A 12,745-nucleotide genomic window follows, 5' to 3' on the forward strand; every position below is an offset into this window, starting at 1 on the left:
TTGTGGAAAGCACGCGGGCCCGAACGATTAGTCTGGAACGCTCGACGACTGCTGTATAAAAGCCGACGCGCTTAACCCGCTGATCAGATTTTCGACGATCACCGACCGTGTTCGCCGCTATCGTTGTGCTATAAGTGTAGCCTGTTTTTGTGGGCACAGGTTCCCCCAATAAATGTTAGTTATGTCTTTCACAGTATTGCTACTGTGTTCTTCAACGTCACCACCACGTGACAATATCTGCGGGGTCAGTGGAGCAGCACACACAAAAATACAGAGTAATAAGCAGCGGTTGTCCGACTCACAGTTAAAAATTTATTGGTTTTTAGTCAGACATTCAAGCGTTCCCTTTTCGAAATTCAAAGCGTGATCGTTCGCTAATGAGGTCTCGAGAAGTGGGCCTCATTGTGGACGAGTAGGAGCGGCGCCTATAGTCTGGCAATTTACCTTGCCTTGTGCCTGAACAGCAGAAAATTCATTCGTATTCTTTCGGTCTGCAGCTGTTCATAAGTTACTACCCTGAGGGACTAATTAGTTTCTAATAAACGCGACAGTGACATGTACAATGAAGAAGCGCCAGAAAAAGAGTGTCTCATGTTGTACTGCACAAAATAATTCGCGGTGCTCTTTCTTCACGTTTCGCTAAAAACTTTCGCAATATTCTATGTGAATTTCAATTGGTAGACGTATTTCAATTTAGAGGGCTCTATCAGGAGAATAAGAAATTCTTTATAAGTAAAACGAAACATAAATAAAGAAATATTCTCCGACTTGTACAAGCAGATAGTCGCGTGCTCTATTAAGGCAACATATTTTACCAAGTATAGACACGTTATACAGTGACATTATCGAACAGATTGAAATTCCTCTATTAGAGCGCTCAGTTCTGCATTTCGGTCCACGAGCAGAACAGACCTGTGCCGACAGAGAAGTGGCAAACGGATAACATTACAAGGAAGGAAGGAAAAGTGGAGAAGGAAAGGTAGGGAGGTTAACCAGTTTGACTTAACCGGTTTGCTACCCTACACATGGGAGAGGGATGGGGGAGATTAAAGATGGGTAAGGGGGAGAGGGAGAGAGAGCACATAGCACAGCACACACACATCGTCCGTTGGAGTCCATCAATCTGGCATGGTACGCGACGTCACTCTCACAGCCGCTTGTCCAATCCCGTCTCTTTCAAAAACCGAAGTAGTCCCTTTGTCGCCTTCACCTGCGATATCTTCTGTCGGCGGCATGTGAAAATCGTGTCGAAGGACAATGGTCTACTGTCAAGGCGCGCTAGAACAGATGCCAGGGACTGTCACTGATCATTATATTCAGGACAGTTGCACAGAACATGTTCCAGCGTCTCCTCGCAAAGACAGGCATTACAGAGATCGTTGTCGGCCATTCCAATGCGGAAGGAGTAAGATTTAGTGAAAGCCACCCCCAGCCATAGGCGATAAAGCAGAGTCGCCTCTCTTCGACGCAGTCCAGTTGGCATATAGAGATGCATCAAAGAGGGCAGGTGGTATTGACGGTTGCTCTGGGTGGTCTGGCTGCTTGGTGTGCACAATAGAGATAGCGTGATCTCATGTGCAAGCACTCGAAGTCTGCTAGCTGCGTCGGATCGTGAAAGCGGTATGGCCTCTTCTTGCGCGTCTTCAAGAGCTGCCCGAGCGGCATTATCGGCGTCTTCATTTCCACTGACGCTGCAGTGACTTGGCAGCCACTGAAACGTCACGTGGTGTCCTTTCTCCTGTGATGTATGGAGTAGGCATCTAATATCGAATACGAGCTGTTCGAATGGCCCGCGATGCAGAGCTGATAGTACAGATTGTAGGGCTGCCTTTGAATCGCTGAAGATTGACCATTGTCGAGGTGGCTCCCGAGTGACGACACGAAGCGCAGCGCGAAGAGCAGCTAGTTCAGCAGATGTCGATGTTGTTGGGCGGTCAGTCCTAAAGCTGATGGTAATAGCTTTTGCTGGGACAACCACAGCACCGGACGAACACTGGATGTTTGTACCTCTCGTGCAGAAGAAGCAGAGACAGTTGTTTCAGCACAGGCGACGACAGTTCAGACTTTTTTCCGATTCCTGGTACACTGAGATGGACTGTAGGGCTGATAAGACACCAAGGGGGTATCGATGGTTTAGATGCAGCGGTGAAGCCCGATGGAAGTTTGTCGTTGTATTTGATGATAGTTTTAGCGAATGATGATTGGTGCCTGTCTGAAGGTAGTGCTGCAAGGTGGTGATAGGTGGCACGTGCAAAATGTCTGATGTGCGTTCTCAGGGTTTCCACCGTAATGTGAGTTCGCATTGGATGGTCCCGAGCAATCGCAAGAGTTGTCTCTGTTGAGGTGCATCTGGGCAAACCAAGGCAGACTCTGAGTGCTTGAGCTTGTGCTGCCTGCAGAACACGAATATTTGTCTTGCAGGTGTTGGTCAGTACAGGTAGACTATATCTTAGAAAACCGAGAAAGAGAGCTCTGTAGAGTTTAAGCATTGCGTCTGCTGACATCCCCCACGTCTTTCCTGCCAAGTATTGAAACAACTGGGAAGTTGCTGTCAGGCGCCCTTTCATGTAGGCCACGTGCGGGCTCCAACAGAGGTCTCGGTCAATAATTACGCCAAGGAATCTGTGGGTTCAGATATAGGAAATGGTCCGCCCATTGATTGAGATGATAGAAGGCGTCATCGGTTTGCGAGTAAATGCTACTAGTGCGCATTTTTCTGGTGATATGCTGAGACCCTGTTTACACAAGTAGTTCGCTGTCAAAGTGGCCGCTCTTTGAAGTCGCGCACGTATCTGAGGACGTGTGACTGCCGAAGTCCAGACACAGATGTCGTCAGCGTATATTGAAATTTTGATGGTAGTTGGCAAGTACTCAGCAAGTCCAACAAGAGCGAGGTTGAATAGCGTCGGGCTGAGAGCACCGCCTTGAGGAACGCCCCTGCTGCTATAGCGTCGCGTAGTTGGGCCATCGTCAGTTAACACAAAAAAAGATCTTGCAGATAGGTAGCTTGCAATCCACAAAAAAACTCTACCACCTAGGCCAACCGTCCCAAAGGCGTCGAGAATGGCCTCATGTAATACGTTATCGTATGCCCCTTTCACATCTAGGAATAAAGCTGCAGATAAACGCTTACAGGACTTCTCGTGCTGGACATATGAAACGAGATCAACTACATTGTCGATAAAAGAGCGGTCACGTCGGAAACCAGCCATGGCAATCGGATAAATCTTGTAGTATTCAAGGTACCATTCCAGGCGGCCAAGGATCATCCGTTCCATTATCTTTCCTACACAGCTGGCCAGCGCTATTGGGCGGTAAGAGGTGAGTTCTAATGGGGATTTGCCCTGCTTTAAGAGTGGCACCAGGCGGCTTACTTTCCATTCGTCAAGAACATTTCCCTCCTGCCATAAAGAGTTGTAAAGGCTCAACAACTATATCCGTGCGGACTCTCCGAGATAGCACAAGGCCAGGTATGATATACCATCCGGACCCGGAGATGATGAGCGCCTGCAGAGAGCTAGAGCCGCTTCGAGCTCCTCCATTGTAAAAGGAAGGTCCATGCGGCCATCACGGGAATTGGGGACGTCAGCTCGGGCTGGAGGATCTTGACGAGTCGCTTGGTCTGCGATCCGCGCACAAAAGTCTTCTGCGACATCGATGTCTTGCCGCCCTTGGAAAAGCGCTAGCGCCTTGAATGGGAAACGCCGTTCCGGAAGGCAACGCAGACCTTGCACCGTTTTCCAAATGTGAGACAGTGGCTTGCGGGGGTCGACTTTCTGGCAAAACGTTGCCCAACGTTCCGACGCTAATCTATCCATACGACGCTGAATCTTCTTTTGCATCCTCCTGGCTGACCTAAGGTCATGAATTGAATTTGTACGCCGATATCGACGTTCCGCCCGGCGACGAAGCGCTCCAAGGCGCTCTAATTCTATGTCGAAGTCATTCCGCGTGGAAGAGGTCGTCATCATGCGAGTGGCATTTTGCATCGTCATTTTAATCGTTTGCTCTAACCCTGATGGTAGGCCCTCGCGGCAGGCATCTTCCATCTCAGATTTGAAGTTGGCCCATTGAATCGTCCGAATGGTCTTCCGTAAGCCTGATCTAGACGACAAGCCTTTGATGTTCAGATAGGTGGGAATGTGGTCACTCCCATGTGTCTCAATGTCTGGAAACCACTTCACACATCTGGCGAGAGAGTTGGAGACGAAAGCAAGGTCGAGGCAGCTGCCGTATGTCACGCCTCGAAGAAAGGTGGGGCTACCATCGTTCAGGAGAGTAAGGCCATAATTGTGGGCGATGCTTGCTAATCTTCGTCCTCTTGCATTTGTCCTTGTACTTCCCCATGCTGGATGGTGTGCATTGAAACCTCCTATGATGACCCATGGGGCGGGACAAACACTCAAGATGTTTTCATTAAAACAATGCTAGCGTTTATTACACTTCGAACTAACCTTTGAGAATGCTAGCGACAGCGCTATTTCTTTAACGAATTACTGCAAACACTGCGCATTACTCACTCGGGAAACTAAAATTCGCGTTTTCCGAAGTGCGAGCTTTCGAAGGAGTGAGTTCGCAAGAGATATGCACTTCTACGGGGTTGTGACCCACCAGCAATGAAATCCGTCGACATACCTGCTGAATTTCACCTCAGGCTCCTCGTTAAAAAACATGAAGCGGAAAAGCTGTGCATTCCGGCGCCAGTAGTGAAGAGTGTGCGAAAAGAAGTGCTAGGATGTCTACAGTGATTTTAGGCGCAAGTGTCTTAGCTAAACTGGTTGAATCTACAAATCGATATGTGCGTATTAAAGCAATGTTTCTTGTATCTATGGCAAATTATTTCTTCAATAATTATGCCAACTGATTTCTCGTTAACTAATGTCCACCCGTTAAAGCAATATTTTAACCAATATATATACATATATTCGATAGAGGGTCAGGCTTCGTCAGCGACATGTAACAAGACATCGGCAGCTTTCTTGAACATTTCCAAACTTTTTGCTATATATGCGCAAAATTATTCGGCAGTAAATTTGTACGGTAGTCGATAATTGTAATTGAAGATACGTAAAATCGAAGAATGCACAATGCGCGAAGTAAAGATGCGCACGACGTCCACCTTTAATGACCGCAACAGCGTCAACCTGTGGGGCGCAGAATTGCGACACGAATTAGGCACGATATGAATTACGCATTGTAACGACATTATGCGGATTTCGAAAGAAAAAGACAAGTGAGCAAAGCTATAGAACACGCAACAGTACAAAATCGGAAATATACAAAAATCGGTAGAATGCACTGTAAGAAATTAAAAAAGAAATCAGAGGATGAGATGCAATAAAATCACGTTAAGTAATGGAGGGCAAACTAACGAGTGCCCCTATCTATTCGTTTATGCCCAACTATACAGTGTCAAACATAGATTAGGAAAGATTCGTGGATTACCCGCTCATGGTGTGAGCGAAAACCGGATTCCATTACGGCTCCCTTAATTTTATCAAAGGAACGGCCAGAAATCGTGACATGGTTTGACAGGGGCAATTTCGGAAGTGTCTGGGCATGAGACTTCGGGTTATTAAATCGTGTTATAAGGTAAGTTTCTGTTTGGCGAATGTATTGGATGTTACAGGTATCGAATTCAAGCATTGGTACTACACTGGGACTGTCACAGTTCAATTTGCCGCTGCCGTGTAACTGAAAGCCAGTGCAGGGCCTGGCGATGGTCCGCAGCCCTACCATCATGTCGTTATCTTGTGTATAAATAAATAAATAAATAAATAAATATATATATATATATATATATATATATATATATATATATATATATATATATATATATATATATATATATATATATATGCAGGAAAGAGACGAGGAATTTCAGGAAGACTTGTTTACTGAACGTTTTCGGCTGATGAAAAAGCCTTCGTCAGAGTACGGTCTGGGGCGCTATAACTTAAAACTATTCCAAACTTTTTTATTCCAATTCTGCTATCAGCCCTCCACAATTGGTCAAAAACTTTTTCGACCACCCCCACTTCACCTGTCTGTCACGCGACGTCACGAAAACCGCGATACATCCCCATCTGATATGATGTGTACACACTGATTATGCATGATTTGGCAGAAAAAAGAAAAACAGTTATTTCTGATTCGACCGCTTTTCGCAGTTAGCCCTCGGCTATTGGTAAAAAGTTTTCGAGCTGCACCCACTTCACCTGCCTGTCACGCGACGTCATAAAACCGCACAAGCTCACTGCGTCAAAGTGACGTGTACGTGATAAAGATGCATTAATATGCCGAACAAAACGGAATTTTCTTCGGAATAGCCGCAGGCTGCCCCGTTCCGAAAGGAATAGAAGATGGCTGCCGCCGATCGCTCAGACGCTGGCTACTCGCACCAGCCGGAGAGCATGGGTGTATTTGCGTATAATAAAACTCCTTGCGTGGCCGTGTAAGGTTTTCGAGCACTCTCGGCACATTTACCCCCTCATTCGCCAACTCTTCTTTGCTGAGGGTCTGTTTTAGCGTCATTCTTGAGCTTCCGTTGCATGCCGCCATGATTTTCGACCAGCCACCGCAAGCTAAGTAAGGGAAAGCCGACCAATCGTAGACGCCGGCACCACCCTCTTCATCCGGTTATCGACTTTCAGTGCAGTGGCTCGGCCCCATCGAATCCCTCTCCACTTGAGCGTTCTCCTTGCCTCTTGTCACCCAATTAGATACGACAAGCCGCTCAGTGTAGGCAATGTTATTCGTTTTTCAAGCAAACAGAAGTGACCTCCTATGAACGAGGAGAGCGTTTGATTGGTCTGTTACGCAAATTTGACGTCAGGAGATTGGAATAGAAACATATCGGAATAGTTTTACGTTATAAGGGCCCTGGTCAGTTCATCAGAGTACAGCGGACTGGTCCACCAGCCGAAAACCTTCATAAATAAGTCTTCCTAAAAGTCCTTCGCCCCTTTCCTCCGAATGTTACGTCGCGTCCTGCGTGCTGAACTTTGACAAATCGCCCCCTACATATATATATATATATGTATATATATATACATATCTATATATACATATATATATATATATATATATATATATATATATATATATATATATATATATCCCTTTCCTCCGAATGTTACGTCGGGTCCTGCGTGCTGAACTTTGACAAATTTCCCCCTACACACGCACACACACATATATATATATATATATATATATATATATATATATATATATATATATATATATATATATATATATATATATATACGTCTCTCTAATTGAGAAGTAAAGAAACGAGGGTGCTGCTGGGGGCAAGCAAATAAAATTGTGCTATCCCCGACAGCATATATTTACTATTTCTATAAGCACCACTAAAAGCTCCTTCGTATATCTCTGCATACGGAATAATAAAATTTCGTTTCACAAATACGTTTTACGTTTTTTTCTGACGACATTGAGTTTTATTTACGCGGCGGGTAGTATGCTTTATTGCAGACCTTTATTGCGCATGGCTGAAATGTGAATCGTTAACTTCAAGGAGAAAAGTGAATCATCTGGATATGGATGAATATTTGTATTTAGCATTCGAAGGGGCCTTTATAGATGGCAACGTAGAACACTAACAAATCTGGCAAGCATTCTTTGTATAGCACCTAGTGAAGTAGACGGTAGCGTAATTGTTTGTCATTGAGGAGACTGTAATAATTACTAGGTATGTATGTTTGTCGCTGGAAACTTCAAGCATTGTCTTCGTAGTAGTGTTTGGAACAAAGAAACAGGCACATCAACGCAATTTACATAATTATTTTCCTATGCACGTGTACGAGCGCACTTCAAGTATAGCTTACAGTCTGCGAAAAATGACAACAGAACTTTCTCAGATGCGTGCCTGACCAACGAACTCATACATCCACAACAGGAGAGCTGTGTATGGGGATTTTCACACCCTTTCAATGTAAAGCAGCGCTCATTGGGGGTGAAGGGGGCAGGTGAGGGCGGTAAGTCATGGCGAGCAAAGGTCGGCCCGCCATCTTCGCTGACCACTAGGGAGACGCGCGGTAGTCAGCTGGTGCTCCCTATGCTCGCGGACAACTTTCTGTGGGAATGAAGGGAAAGCTACGGAGGGAAATGGCGCACAAGTGAGAGTGCTTCTGTAAATAGGCCCATGTATTCATCCACGTTAATTTAAGCTGGGCAAGAGAAAACATAAACACCTTATTAGCAACAGTTAAATAGGATAAAGCACGCCAAGGACCGTAAACGTTTACTCGTATGCGGCTTTTCCCTCCTGCGTCTGGGCAAATGCGAAACCGTGGCGCGTGGAAGCGGCGTCGACTCAGTGTCTGTTCCGAGCAACCAAAAGCACTGTCGAACGCTGGCGGACTACTTCGTGCCGTAACACATGTGCGACAGTCACACGCCCGTATCTTTGCCTTCATTGTCACAGAAAGTTGTCAGCGAGCATGAATTAGCATTAGATGGAATGCCCGGCAGGCTAATGGCGGCCGGAGCCAAAGCCGATGAGACGATAACGGGATGCTCATGGCGTAGAAACACGTACAGTACCAAGGATGTTGCTCAAATTAATATTGATCTTAACCAATAGCCCGATGTCGATAGCCTCAGAAATGCTTGCCGATTTTGGGCCCACCAAGCTGACCTCCAAAGGGCCTCGTAGAAAGTGCCGTGAGAAATAAAGCAATATTGAATTAATGACTAAGATAAACGCACAATGAACTTGTCTACTTGTGTGAGTTGTACGCAAGGTAACCTTTTATGCCTAGCGTTTTTGAATAAAGGTTTCTGGGGCAATCGGGAGTATGATGCAAACTGAGTCGCAATGTCTTCTTTGGTTGACACCGAGCGCGCAAGCATGCTGCTATTGCACGAATATGGTCCTAGAAATTCTCTTAAATCTCAACTGCAACAAAAATGGGCGCAGCGTTATATACAACAGTTTCAAATGGTGCAGGTATATAGAGAAGCCTCCCAACCAGCATACACATTTGAAATTGAAGTTGATTCGGCAAGAACAAATGGAAAACGTAGGCGTTTCTGATACATAAAGTGACAAAAAGGACACTGCTATTAACGCTCACCAGAAGTGACGTATCTTTCAGAACGCTTGACCCTTCGACACGACCTCCCAGATTAGGTAAGACGAGTGGATGCCCAGGGCACGATGAGAAATCTCGTAGGCGGAGCGCTGGGGACTTTCGTCATATCCGCTAACACCCAGGGAGACGCGCCGTCTGCTTCGGTGCAGTTTAATGGTTACTAATAACGAAGTTAAGTAATTGCCAGGCCTGTCGCTTTGCTCATATTGTATCAGTTGTATGTACGACTAATTTGAAACCAATTTAAGCACAGTAAAGTTTACGTTCATTTGGCCTTTCCCAACTTCGCTGTAAAACGAAACGGGGTTTCAGTGGACGTCGTTAACTGAACAAATTGACGCCTGAAAAACCTCAACGTAATTCGTGGTACTCCTTACACAGGTTCCAGAAAGCACCGAAGTCACGTTTAAGTTTGCACTAAATGATTGACATCATCAGGTGCATCTATTTGCTTTTGCCTGTGGCCATAGTTCCGCTATTCGCTTATGCGTGTCCATGTGTACGTGTTTCTTACTGTCTGCGTGTGCTTTCACGTCTTAATCGTCGTTTTTCGCCTGACCCCTTCAACAGAGCAGGGTAGCAAGCCGGATGTTTCTCTTCTGGTTAACTCTCCTGCATGTCAATTCTCATTTATCTTTTTAGAATATATGTTCTAGGGAAAATCGGTTTATGCCGCTCGACGCCATCGTCTCGAAAATGAAGCAAACGCAAATAATAGCACACTGGTCATCGCGACATGTCTCTCTCTGTGCGCTCAGTTGTTATAGAGCACTGCCGGTTCTCAAGAGGTCACGGGTACACTCCGAGGTATCTGCGGATGCATTTATTAGAGAGGGGGGGGGAGGATAGAGTTGCCAAAACATTCGTGTACTTAGACTTAGGAGAACGTTAAAGAATCTCGGGTAGTAAAACTGATTCTGGAGATCATGGGCCCTATAACGTAAAACTATTACAATATGTTTCTATTCCAATTTCCTGACGTCAAATTTGCGTAACCACCGACGCAAGCACCGGGCGGTCAAACGCAGGGTTGTCTGAACAGACCAATCAAACGCTCTCCTCGTTCATAGGAGGTCACTTTTGTTTGCTTGAAAAACAAATAACATTGCCTACACCGAGCGGCTTGTCGTATCTAATTGGCTGACAAGAGGCGAGGAGAACGCTCAAGTGGAGAGGGATTCACTGGGGCAGAGCCAGTGCACTGAAAATTGATAACCGCATGAAGAGGCTGGTGCCGACGTCTGCGATTGGTCGGCTTCCCCTTACTATAGCTTCTGGTGGCTGGACGAAAATCGCGATGGCATGCAACGGAAGCTTAAGAATGACGCTAAAACTGACCCCCAGCACAGAAGAGTTGGCAGAATGACGTAGTAAACGTGCCGAAAGTGCTTGAAAACGTTTCACGGTCACGCAAGATGTTTTATTATACGATAATACACCCATGCTCTCCGGCAGGTGCGAGTAGACAGCGTCTCAGCGATCGGCGGCAGCCATCTTTTATTCCTTTCGGAACGGGGCAGCCTGCGGCTATTTCGAAAAAAATTCAGTTTTGTTCGGCATATTAATGCATCTTTATCGCGTACACGTCACTTTGACGCGGTGAGTTTGTGTGGTTTTGTGACGTCGTGTGACAGGCAGGTGAAGTGCGTGCAGCCCGAAAACTTTTTACCAATAGCCGAGGGCTAATGGCGAAAATGGGTCGAATCAGAAATAACTGTTTTTCTTTTTTCTGTCAAATCATGCATAATCATTGTCTACGCATCATATCAGATGGGGAGGTATTGTGGTTTTCGCGACGTCGCGTGACAGACAGGTGAAGTGGGGGTGGTCGAAAAAGTTTTTGACCAATCGCGGAGGGCTGATAGCAGAATTGGAATAGAAAAGTTTGGAATAGTTTTACGTTATAGCGCCCCATAACTACGCGCCCATAAAACCAACTCTGGAACTTAGCAACGTTAAGCCGCATAATTTATGTTGGTCCTTTTTCTGTGCGTTGTTTCTGGTGACCTATTATAAGATACCTGCAAATGTCGCAGTAGTATTTCATTTGGGTGGCCATGAGAAAAGAACGGCCAAAGAATAGGAAATAAAAAAAACAACGAAGGGAGTCTTGACCTTGTCTTTAAAAAACACATTCAGCAAAAAATAACTGTGACAAAAAAAATTCCCTCTCGACGGCTATCCGTCATTGGTCAAAATAGAGGACTCGACGCTCTCCTGACGATGGCAGTGGGCGTTTCGTCACGTCTTGCGATGACCCCAAATCTTCATAGGCTCTGAAGCCTCCGGCCTTCTACACGCTGCGTCGTCGAGATGCCGACCTTGAAGTAGGTGGCACGCGCAGTTCTCTCCTGGAATTGCGCGGGTCTGGCACGGCGGCGTAACGGTAGACGTCTTATTTCCCGAGGATCCTGAATGATCCGAGGTCGCCCTGAATCGCCGTGACAGTCTCGGACGTCTATTTCCGGCTTTCCGTGCTTCCCAGCCAAGGCAGGGGCTCGTATTGACTTCTATACGAGCTCGACCCATTGTTTGTGTTTTCTTGGGCCGGTATCTCGCTATTCCAGACGACGGCGTTGCTGATTGCTTTCGGTAAGTAATGACGTTCGCGAAAGACGAAGGCGCGTACAAAAAGCAACACTTCGCCGTCGCGACGTTGCCCCTGGACAGATTCGGGTATAGGCAGGGGCAACGGCAACGAAAATAGACGGTTTGTTGTATGCAAGTATAGAACACTCTTGCAGATGAGACTGCAAGAGTGTTCTGCAGTCTGCAAGATGCAAGAACACTCTGCAAGATGAGATAAAACAGCAACATATATATATATGTACTGAAGTACGAGCAAAGCGCGCTTGAGTGCTACGCACTTCCAGCGCCGCTGAGAGCTGTCACGTGTTGATCAACAAGAACTGTCATGCATTGCTTTTTTTTTTACTTCGAACAGTTTCTTTCAGATACAGGCGCCAAAAGCTGCTCGCATAACGTCGCTACAGATAATTCAAGTGCCCAAGCTACATGATTTCTATGAAAAAGTGCTGGTTACTTGTTCGTTACATTCATATGGGGCACATATTGAAAACTTGCGGGAAGTCCTCATACTCGGGTAGTTGCGAGTTTCCACATTTGAGAACGGCCACGTGAACAGCCATAATTGGGCTCCAATTTTTTGTTACCTGACTAGGCACGCAGAAATGAGGAGCACAGCCCTCGGGGCAAACTCCATGTGGCGTACCACGGTGGGGTAAAATGAAGCAGCCATCTTCCCACTATTTTATTCCCTTCGGCGCTGTGCGAAACTTCCGGTTGGATGCATATAGTTACTTCACAGGTGGCGCGAAAGGGACCGCTTTATCGCACCGTATAGCAGAGCTTCATTTTACGCCAACCTGCCGCACCTCACAGGGGAGTTGTAGCATGAGACGTGCTTGTCAATACTATATGCGTAATAGGGAAAATTTCACAAATAATCTGAATCCAATCATATTGGCTTGCATGGTCCTTTTGATAAGTATAAAAAAGAAGTACACTTTTATGACGATTTCCTTCACCGTTTTAATATGACCCTATGCCGTAATGCCGGAAAACGGGATCCTTATTATTGTAATTATATTATCAGACAGCTTAAT

At 45.9% G+C, this 12,745-nt stretch overlaps 1 protein-coding gene across 1 annotated transcript in view; it reads right to left on the minus strand.

Moving 5' to 3' along the window:
- The window catches only part of LOC135901524 (cardioacceleratory peptide receptor-like), a 172,456-nt gene that overhangs the window by 48,363 nt on the left and 111,348 nt on the right, over nt 1-12,745 (minus strand). The gene's annotated exons all lie outside the window — the stretch shown is intronic.

The sequence above is a fragment of the Dermacentor albipictus genome, chromosome 8 (assembly GCF_038994185.2).
Source record: "Dermacentor albipictus isolate Rhodes 1998 colony chromosome 8, USDA_Dalb.pri_finalv2, whole genome shotgun sequence".
NCBI classification, from domain to species: Eukaryota; Metazoa; Arthropoda; class Arachnida; order Ixodida; family Ixodidae; genus Dermacentor; species Dermacentor albipictus.